Raw genomic sequence first — 11,639 nt, 5'->3', positions numbered from 1 at the left:
TGTCTCTTTGTCCTTGTTTTAATAAAGAAATGTGGTCCAGTTCTGATTAAACTGCCGCTATACCAATGCTACAGCTGAGTTTATCACACTACAGTGTTAATTTTGGAAGCTATTTTTAATTTTAGTCTTAGTCTTTTGATTTCATGCATTATAATTTTAGTCACATTTTAGTCATTTCCATCCTTTTTAGTTTTAGTTGACGAAAACTCAAACATATTTTAGTTTAGTTTTAGTCCATAAAAAGTCCTCACATTTTAGTCTTTACTTTTAGTCCAAGCATTTATCATTTTTCCTAAATCTGGTACCAAATCATGGTAGTGTGTTCTCTGCACTCTGCCAAACCTGGGGTCCCTGCTTTCTACAGCTGAGAGACAAAAGAAATACAGATGCATTGTTTTTTGACAGATTTACCCACAGTGATGAAAGATCAGATATTTAATGTCTGACTAAACCTAAATTACATTTTAGTCTAGTTTTAATCATCTTGACACAAACTTAACTTACCTTTTGTCAGTCTTAGTCATCAAAGATCTATTTTTGTTAGTTTTAGTCTAGTTTTAGTCATGGGAAAAAAAGCTGTTGACGAACATTTCTAGTCATCGTTTTAGTTGATGAAATTAACACTGTCCTACTACAGCTCCCACCCCCCTTCCCCTGTAAGTCTTGCAAACTCATGCCGAAGCAGGTCAGCAGAAGGGCGGACACGCCTTCTCTGCCATGAAAGCGTTCAGTGCTGTTTGTTGCTCTTTATTGTATAAAGAAATGTGGTCCAGTTGAGATTAAACTGCCGCTATACTCCACCAAGTATAGCAGCACAGTAACACAGATGTTGCTGTCTGCTCACAGTACAACTAAACCCCGCCCATTGCTACCGCCTCGTTCTCCTCAAATGATGCTGATTGGTCAGAATAGTGTTTGGTTCCCCACAAGAAAAAGCTTTGTAAGACAGATTTGCCTGATGACAGACATGAAGTCTGACCAATCCATCAGCTTTGCAAGGTTATGTTAACATTGCAGAAGAGGAATAAAAGGAAACCCCTTAGTTTAGGACTATAAAAATACAAAACAAAAGCATAAGAACAGTTTTGAATTGTAGAACAGAGGAATTTAAAAATTGCACGTAATTAAAATGAATTGTAACCGAGTATAGAAAATCAGAGATTAATGCTGAAAAAACAATTATTCAGCAGTCCCAGTAAAAAACCAAAGCAGTCATATACTGATGCATTACTGCATCTATTACTTGTGAAGTGAAAAACGTCCCTATTTTGTTCAGTGGTGAGCTTTTCTGGGCAAAATTTCAATTAAACGGCTACGTCACGTGTGCTGTTGCTCTGATTGGCCTGTAAAGATGTGACAGAACGTTCATCCAATTACCCTCCGAGTTTTTTTCAAAGGCTCTGCCCTTTACCAAACCCTGTCTATGGGAGGTTTTCCAGATGGATGTGCGAAACAATCCATCTGGCGTGTCAGGTTACATTGCCGATATCTTGACTAAAGAACATCAGTTTATATGTTAAGCCATTGACTACTCTAACCGGTCTTGGTTTTTGGGGAATGATGGTAAAAACTACAAAAACGAAGCATCTCATTGGATAATGGATAATGTCTGGATGTGCAGTCTTAACCCGCACAGGTGGCACGCACTGAAAGAAGGAGGATCATCTGACAAAGATGAGAATCTCTCTGTCCTATTGGGGACCTTCAAATGCATTTAAGCATTTAAAGGGGATCCAAAATTGTTGAGCAGCCTCACACCACTGTAAGCCAGCTAATAAACCAGCCAAATCTACATACCAGTCATCAAACCAGTTTGATCTTCTGTTATCAGCTGTTTATGAAACAAAAGGACCTCCAACATGGCTGCCAGGGGATCTGTCATACTGTAAAGCCCTCCCTTTTAGTAATATTGATGTTTGTGGTTCCACAAATTTGGAGTTGAACCCAGTTAGGATAAAAAAGTTTAAACCGGCTGAGAAGGAACATTTTTGAGCTGAATCCATAGTTTCCGGTCTTGTTCATGTATTTTTGTCTGTGTGTCTCCTGTCTGAAGCTGTTATGTCATGGCGAGAGCAGTTTAGTGGTTAGAAGATGAAGCGATATTAAAAGTGTCCATTATATAGTTTCTAAATGAGTATATCATACATACAAATATACATTCTTAAATAGGAGGCTAGTTACAAACACAAAACACAATATGTACCAATAGTAAAGTCCTTTTTGTTTATACTGTGACAATGATATAGGAGTTATTGAACCTTATAAAAAGTAAACAAAATTTGCAAATGATAGCCTGAAATCTTAGGTACCGTTCATAATGCTCACATGCATTCGTGTCTATGTTCAATGCTCACACGCTTCCTCATGCACACGCCACACGCTCACACACGCATCCGCTCGCACGCTCACGTACTGTGAAGGTAATAAATAAAGAGAACTGGGGCTCTTTCATTCGTCTGATCCTCCTTCTCAGCGTCTTTGTCTTCACTCTTTTAAACCACAGCAACCTGGAAGACACACAGAGAAAAAAAAACAAAGAATCAGTGACGCACGCTTGACAATTTACACTGTAGATAACAGTAACAGTTATTATAATAACAGGGAGGAAGGCCAGTGGAGGCACCATGTTTCCGTCAAAGAAGAAATGCCTTCACACTGTTATAAGGATGAGAATACCTCAGAAATAAAGTATGGAGGTGTAAAAATATGAACATTCATTTTACATATTTTAAAAGCATTACAAAGCATGTCTGGGAATTTTCATCTTTTATGTTAACTTCTCAAGAGTGACATGACACAGATGTAATAAAGACAGCTTAGTGAATAACCAGTTAAAATGCCAGTCTATGCCAGAGGTTCTCAACATTTGACCCCCAAATAAAAGTGCCAGAGACCGGGGACTCCCACTGTACCTGAAGGTGGATGAACAGCCTTGCATAGTCAAGAACAGTCATGTTGAGACAAGGCCGCCCATAAGGGGGGATAGGTGGGCTAGCTTTCTGGGGTCCCGCCAAATGTGAGGGACCATGGAGGTCAGGAAAATCATGGCAAATTGTAAATTTAAGCTGTGATATCCTTATTTTATATTGACCTGAATAATTACCACTCATAAAAACCATATTTTTTTTATTATTGTTCTTTTGTGCTGTAGTAAATAGTCTTAAAAATGTGAATACCTTTTCTTAAAAACAGAATTAAAATGGGTTAAGAATGGCAAAAATTGGTGGAAAAGGTGTTGAAATGGGATTTTGAAAGTAGCAGAAATAGCAAAAAATAGATAAAAGTGGCACAAAATAAGCAAATAATGGCAAAAACATGCAAAAAAAGCGGTCAAAGGGGATTAAAAAGTAGCCGAATTGGTTTAAACTGGCAAAAATGGGTTTACTGAGGCAGAAAAATAGGCAGAAATGGGTTAAACTGGCAGAGAAAGGCATAAACAATATAAAAAGGGGATTTAAATGGGTAAAAATGGGTGTAAAAATTGTTAACAGTGGCAATAATAGGTCAACAGGGGAAACAAAAGGCAGAAAACAGAAAGAAATTGTAGAAGTGACAGAACTTGGCAGAAAAAAAGCAGTAGAAAGGGTTTTAAATTGACAAAAAATAGTTTCAAGTGGCAAAAATGTGCTAAAATTGGCAAAGTTGCTGGGAAAAGTGATGAAAACAAGTTGAAATTTGGTAGAATTGGTGTAAAGTGGCAAATGTATAATTTAAAAAATATTCTTAGGTTTTTTGAGGGATCTTGAGACCCCCTGTCAGCGTCTTGTGACCCCCAATATGGTCCCGACCCCAGCGTTAAAAATCCCTGGTCTATGCTACTTTAATAGTGACAGACTAGCCTACATGTAGTGAAGCAAAAGAATGGAAATATAAACATAAAGTGTTTTTGTAGATTTTTAAGCATTCTGTGAATCTTTGTGGATGTAATGTGTTTGGATGAGAGCAGTCAAATGACAGATTTTTAAGTCACAATTTATCTCAGAAGTATCTTTACTTATTTGCAATTAATATTTTCACCGCATTCAGAAATTATTGCATTATTTGCATTCAAAATATTTTTGTTCAGTTATGGATTTTTGTATTGTCTTCAATTAAGGGAAAATGACTTCCTGTTTGAAAACAAACCTGCTTTTATTTTGAAAGAATATGATAATGAATAAATACATATCTTGTGTTTAGATAAGAATAAATAAGATAATAATAAGATAATACTTTATTGTCTGAATACTCCTACAACCACATCATGTGAAAAATATGATAAAGCAGGAAGAAATAAGGTAGATTTAACCACGTTAAAGAAACTTCTGTAGGACTGAAAAGGAAATGAGGGGATAGTAAAAAGCCAAATGTTTAATAACACAATGTGCAGATGACTTCAGACTTGTCCACTGAGCTGTCTAAGTTTTTAAAGTGAAATGAGACATAAAGGAGAACAGATGAACTTATTTTACATCACAGTGGCTGCAGGGAGACTGGTTTAACCAAAGTGTGTTTGCAAGGGACAATAAAGCATGCAAAAACAAAGAAAAAAACATTAATTGTGGACTTTTAAAAGGCAGACAATCCTAGTTTTGATAAACTGACAATATAGCGGCGGGCTAACCGGTGTAGCCGGCTAACTGCAGGAACATCCAATATCGGAGTTACTGGTGTGGATTGAATCTTTAAAGACCTCATAAGTTGGACTATCACCGCAATATCTCGTCTTCTAATACCGAAAGTCACTTAAACTTGCACATTCCTTGTCTGCTTGTACTGAATGATGCAGCGGACCTTCCTTTGGCAACATGGCGGCGAAGTCAACGTCCACCCAGCCAGCCAGTCTCCTGTCGCATATCATGTCTGTGCTCAGGGATAACTGAATTTGGATCATAAATCGAGTCATTAAAATTACAGTAATGTAATCGCTGTGCTTTTAAGTCCGTAAACTTGCGTATTTTTCGTCTACTTGTATTTCCTCATGTGGCGGACCTGGCTCTATTAATATTGTGGTGACGCACGAAGAAAACAATGAAGAAGACGTTCAGTTCAAGTGACTTCAGGTATTAAAGGACGAGATATGGTGGTGCTCGTCTGACTTCGGTATGAAGAGGAGGCCCTCGGCTGCATCCAGGTCCCTCTCGAAAAGTTAGCGAAAAAGCCCTCTAAACATTTGAAAGATGAAGCGTCAACAACGAAACGCTGGAAAGCAAGGGGACAGATGTGAGACTCAATGACCTTTGACCAATAAACTCCAATATCTATTCAGTTCAATTCAGTAGTTCAGTCTTAATTTGGAGTGGATATTTGTGCAAAAATTGGAAAAAAAAAGGCCTAATAGCATTATTGAGATATTGTGTTGACAAGCAGTTATAAAATCTAGTTATTTCATCCTTAATCATGGTTACCATTCGTGCTAAGTTTTTAGGTAGTACCCTCAAAGCATCCTGGAGATATTGCACTAACAAGAATGGCTCTAATGGATGTATAGATGGACAACAGGAGCACATAATCCCTCTTCTATCTGCATATAAAGGCAGAAATCTGACAGGTGTATTAAAACTAAATGAAGCTCTACAGACGTATTTTATCTGACTTGATCTGTCATGTCTTTGTTCTCTTTTCTGGTCAAGCTTTAACCACCTCTGTAAGTTCAATGTCAAACTAAAAGCAGAAGTGAGCTCGTATCAAGCCGAGATAGAAGCATTTGGAAACTTTGTGAAATATTTTAAGGGTCAGCCATGGAGAGAGAAAGAGAAGAAGACTGAGGAGATAAAAACAAAGACAGAACGGAGGACTGAAGGGGGTGAAGAGGAGGAGGAAGTGGAAGATGACCAAGAGGGAGTAGAGGATGAAGAGGAGGAGAAGGAGGGAGTAAAAAGATGAAAGGGAAGGACTGGAGGATGCTGAGCAAGAGGGAGTACAGGATGGGGAGGTGGAGAGAGTACACGAGAAGTAGGAGGAGAGGATGAAGAGGGAACAGGGGAACAGGAGGAGGAGGAGAGAGCAGAGAAGAGGAGGAGGAGTAGAGGATGAAGAAGAGGAGGGAGCTGTGGACTGATAAATTATTCATAGCCTCTCTTAGGTCCCTTTCTACCCCGACTTTCCTCCACTGTCTCTCATATTCTCTCAATTTTGTTCTCTCTCTCTCTTTCTCTCTGTCGTTCGCCCAGCCTTTGGTAGTCGGTTCCCAGTGGAAGCAGCTTCTCTACACCAGGAATCTCAAACACTGGATGAGCCCTGATTATCTCTGCTGCTTCTCCAGCTTTCTCACACCACTCGTGCACTGTGTGTCTGTGTTTATGCATCTGCATGGCTGCAGGTACAGACACATGCATGACAAGAAACATTTGAAAGGATCACGATGATTATTTTCATACACAGAATGTGTGATGAGGAACATACGACGGGCCAGCAGGAATAAGTTAAAGTTTATGTCCGCCAGCGCCTTGTACTGATGCTGTGAGCCATAATCCTGCAGACTGCCATACATGTAGTCACCAATTTCACTGCCGCTAATATCATGAAGCAAATGAGACTGATGTAAGCTAGTAATGCACACAGTAAAGGGTTACTGTAGGGGAAAGTAGAGTGTTAGCGATGTGTCATGGTGAGTATGGTGTCCATTTTAGGACATCCTCAGTCTCAAAGTCAGAATTCAGATGAAAAAGCATCAGGTCTGAGGACAAACATTTCTCAGGAGAAGGGGTCGGACTTCACAGACAAAAAGTCTCAAGATAAAGATGTCTGAGTTCAGATGAAAAGGTTTAAGGTCGTTTTCACACTTGATAGTCTGGGGTACTCGGTTTGATTTGGGGCTTAAATTAAAATATCGCTGCTCTTTCCTGTGGTTTGGGTCACGTTCACATTGCTCTGGGTGAAACCAACCAAATTGTCTGCATCACGTCTAGCTGTTACACATTTGTGGTGCTGTCGTACCAACTAAGGAGCGGTGAAGAAGAAAACGAGACGTAGAAGAGCAGGCAGCGAGCCGTCCAGCATGTCGTGCTTTACATTAAACGGATTAATCAGTACTGAAGAAAAGGTAAGCCAATACTTGAGTGACAGACTACAACGTGTTGCAATGGCTGCACAGATGCCAGGTGAGGTACCATCATGTACTTAAGTGTATTACATCACATAAATAAATTTGTAAATCGTTACGCTTTATGCTACACCCTGCTTTTGGTTCAGCAGTTGGTATGCTCAACTTTCACACCTCAAACGAACCACCAGCGTTTGAACCGAAAACCTGTTTTTAAGCAGACCAGAATCCGAATTATTGGTCCGCACTAGAGTTCAGATGAGCTTTTGCACCATTCCAAGCTATCCAAGAAAATGGAACAGAGTTGGTTTAAAGCAGACGTAACAGCTCTGCTGTGAATGCACCCTTATAGAGAAAGGTGTCAGACTTTAAGAGAACAAAGTCTCAGGAAAAGGGCGTCACTTTTGGATGAAAAAGCCCCAAGAAAAAAGCATCTGACTCCAGGTGAAAAAATCTGAGGTTAAAAAACGTCAGATTTCAGACAAAAAGGTCTCAAGGAAAAATAGGTCAGACACTATAGAATAAAGTCTCAGAAATAAAGGTATCACACTTGTGGTGAAAAAGTCTCCAGACTTTGGAAGGAAGGGTCTCAGGAAAAAGACACCAGACCTTAGACAAAAAAGTTAAGGAAAAATTCATCAGAATATAAGAATATTTAAGAATGTATTTCAAATTACTCATTTGCCACTTTATGTCAAATTTGCTTAATTCTAACCCATTTTCATCACATTTTCTACTAATTTTGCCATGTTACCACTTAAAACCCATTTTTTTTTGTCAATTTTAGACCCTTTCCACCACTTTTTTCTGTCTGCATTAGTCACTTCTAAACCAATTCTTGCCACTTTCTGCCTGTTGTTGACCCGTTATTGCCTCTATTAACTACTTTTTTTCCCACATTTACCAGTCTTTTTGCCCATTTTATCCACATTTCACAAATTGTGCACATTTTTTGACAGTTTAAACCAATTTCAGCCACTTTTTAATCCACTTTCACCACTTTTTTGTCCATTTTGTTTTCACTATAACCCATTTTGCAAATTTTTGCTTCCTTTTTTGCCATCTTTTATCTCTCTCCTTTTCACCAACTTTAGCCAATTTAACCCATTTTAGCCATTTTTAACCCAGTTTAATTCTGTTTTAAGAAAAGTGATTCACATTTTGAAGAAGGTTTTCTACTACGGCACAAATGAATAAGAAAAAATGTTAACTTAATAAGAGTGGTTTTCACTGCTTAACTTTACAATGGGACATGATATTTGCTGACCATGGTCCCCCAGTTTCACTGGGCCCCAGAAATCTCTCCCCTTTATCCCTCTTACGGGCAGCCTTATCTGCACATGACTATTCTAAAATGTTCATGGCTGTGTTCTTCCCTGGTCTTTGGCACCTTTATTTTGGGAGTCTCGGGCTGAAAAGGTTGAACACCACTTCTTCAACAGGTCATTTTGTAATGGCTATATTAATCAGGATGCTCCTGTGGTCTGTTTGTTTCTCTGTGTCAGTGCCAGTAACCTCAGTTTCTTTATTTTGGTCATTTTTCCAGTCTGTATCCCCCTATAAGCCACATAGATGCATCTGTATGAACAGTCGCCTGCTCAGACTAAAGGCAGGTGGAGTTACGTTAGGTCATAGTCAGCTTCAAAGCTTTAGAGCGCGATAAAGACGATACAGATTCATCAAAGCTTCCCACTGGGGGAGCAGGGCCTTAAAATAGCTCAGGATCTGAACACATCTCACGTTTGTTTCTGCACATTCAGGTCCTGTATGTGAGGTTAATTATCTAACATTTTGTCTATAACTAGTGGGGAAAGTGTGTGTGTGACGTATGGCTGATGGACAGACTGACTACAAGGTTTAGCGTGAGAACAGTCAAGGTCAAAGCCACTGAATCCCTGTACCTGTGCATGTGCATGCATGCTCATGCACAGTGCTGAGCTACAGTAATGGTGTGATGAATGAGTGTCATCATTTGTCTCCTCACTGTCACACATTCTGTAATCCAACAAGACACTCATTGTTTAAAGAGTTCTGATGTACCGAGAACAGATGTAGGCTTCCGGCTCGGGATCACAGCGCTCAGAGTAGGTGTGTGTGCGTGTATGTGGGGGTGTGTGAGTCGGGGAGCTCCACTTTGGAAGCAGATGGAGCTGGTGGGTGGGTTTTGTAGGGAGGATTTAGCAGGCGTGGCCAGCTGCTGGCTATCCTTTAATAGTGACGGTCTCACCCTCCCCCCCAAAAATGAAATCTTTAAGATGCTGCGTGTGGTGGACAGACAGAATCATGACAATAGAGAGAGAGAGAGAGAGAGAGACATGGAGAAAAACAAAACGACAAAATGGCAAAAAAAATACAGATTTGCATATTTGAAGCCAACATAAGGGTGTTTTGCATTTAACCACCAAGGAAATGTTCTGTCTGAGAGCTGCTGGGATGTAAACGCATGCTGGTCGTCCCAGCTGCATCCCTTCATTGGGACTAAAATTTAAAATGAAACTCTGAATGAAGCAAAATTAAAGACAAAACATCCTTTGACAGCAGCAGGCAAACTGACACGACCTTTATGATTTGTCCTGGGCACGGTGATTCAGAATCAGAATCAGCTTTATCAGCCAAGTATGGTTATGCACAAATAAAACAGAAAAAAAGCATAAACATTAAGATTTATATATGTGCATGCTCTCTGTATTGTAACTAGGATATGGAATGCTGGGTGCATTAATGGTATTGTTGCACAGTGCATGGAGGGTGCAAGAACATTGAATAGAAATGTAAAAAATGCATAAATGTGTGCAGATTTACACGAGATAGATGATAAAACTGAGATGGTTGAATATGATTTGTATTCTGGATGAGCTTGATCATTGCAAAATTAAAAAAAAAATGCTATTTTCTTAATATTATTTCACGTTCGTTGTTAAAAAGGTTCAATGTCTTTTGGATTTATGCAGCGTTGCAGCATGTTTTCATGCGTACATCAGTGAAAAGCATGCATTTACACATTCCAATTCATATTTCCAATAACCGTATGTCCTTTAACCTCTGCATTAAAGTAAATAACCTGGGGAGTGTAAAATGATCCAAATGAATAGGGTTTATTTATGGCTTTATTTATCTAATGTGTTAGGCCTTCACTTTTAAAATACATCTGTGAAAAAGCTAGACTACTGTAGCTGCTAGCTAGCTACTGTTGTAGTTTGTACAACATATTTATTGTCCTCTAAGATAATCAACTGTGTATTTTATACTTTGTCTTGTCAGCTGTGGTCTTGTCAGGTGTTTACTCTTGCTACTTGAGATTTTTACGCATATTTTGTGACAGTTTTATGTGGGACAACAAATGGAAATTAGTGGTTACCTGGATAAATAAAATAAATATAAAATAAATATAAAACAAAACAAATCAAAACAAAACACAACAAAATCAAATCAAATCAAATCAAAAATTGGAAAAGCACTCGCAGAGCGCAGACCTTGCCATTAGCCCCATCTCCCAACAGTGAAGAATTCTTTAAAAAATTCCTGGATCCGTCCCCATGTGCCCCCCACCACGGTATCCGCTGATTACTCCCTCCCCGGCGGGATGGAAACACGGTGAGGCAAAGCTTTGGCTTGCTACGTGTGGACTGTCATGGTGGAAGCATTGCCTGCTGGTGCCAACAGATGCACTGACAGTCTCACCCATGGTCTCACTGGACGACTGGAAGTCATGGCAGAGGGTGAATATTCCTCTATTTCTCCCAGCATTGTGAGTGTCTTGCTACAGTTCGCTGTCTTTCTCTCTGTTATGCTCCGACTCGTCTCCTCGACCAGGCGTGCATCTTTCAAAGTCTATAAACTTCAAAACTTTGAATAGAAACACACCCAAAAATGCTGCTGGGATTGAAGTTACTCATGTCCGCCATCTCCTGGTGTAAAATGGTAACAGCGCAGACCTCCGCCATTAGCCCTATCTCCCAATAGTATAGAATCCTTGAAAAATTCTTGTATCCAGACGGTGATCCAGATCATGAATCAGTTCTTCCTTATGCCATTTCTGACATTTCCTGAAAATTTCATCAAAATCTGTCCATAACTTTTTGAGTTATGTTGCTAACAAACAAACTAACAAACGAACAAACCAACCTGATCACATAACCACCTTGGCGTAGGTAATAAAGAAATAAAATAGAATTACCTGTTTTAATCAATCAGGGCTGTATGTTAGTGTAGATTGTTCTCAAATTAAGATAAACAACTCTAAAATAAGGTCTCAGCTTTGACAAAAATGACAGTTTTACTGAAGACTATAACCTAAACTACACTTAAAAAAGCGCTTTAGCACAATAAAAGCTCAACTAAACTAACAAACCAGAAAAAAAACAAATCAAAATAAAAATAAATAGAAAATAAACAGTGAAAATGAAATAAAAATACACTCTAAAAAAATAAAAAACAAAGCTCAGAAGTCCTGCATGGCCTGGCTCCTACATTTTTAACCACCCTCTCTGATCATGTGATCAGGGCCTTTTCTTTGGTGACATCAGGTCTGCTGGAGCTGTAATGTCTCTTAAACGGCTGCTAAAACTCTCTTTCATAGTTTAGCAGTTTTAGATAACCTGTCTGCCATGCATTG

The 11,639-nt window shown here is 39.1% G+C and overlaps 1 protein-coding gene across 3 annotated transcripts in view; it reads right to left on the bottom strand.

The window, feature by feature from the left end:
• Positions 1-300: 300 nt before the first annotated feature.
• The window catches only part of cdk14 (cyclin-dependent kinase 14), a 391,958-nt gene continuing 380,619 nt past the window's right edge, over positions 301-11,639 (bottom strand). For all 3 annotated transcript variants that reach the window (XM_041794334.1, XM_041794335.1, XM_041794336.1), the window contains one exon: positions 301-2,507. The gene's annotated coding sequence lies outside the window, so the exon portion shown is untranslated. The remainder of the gene's footprint in view (positions 2,508-11,639) is intronic.

Source organism: Cheilinus undulatus, linkage group 8 (genome assembly GCF_018320785.1).
Source record: "Cheilinus undulatus linkage group 8, ASM1832078v1, whole genome shotgun sequence".
NCBI classification, from domain to species: domain Eukaryota; kingdom Metazoa; phylum Chordata; class Actinopteri; order Labriformes; family Labridae; genus Cheilinus; species Cheilinus undulatus.
This window is presented reverse-complemented; position numbering and strand designations above follow the sequence as displayed.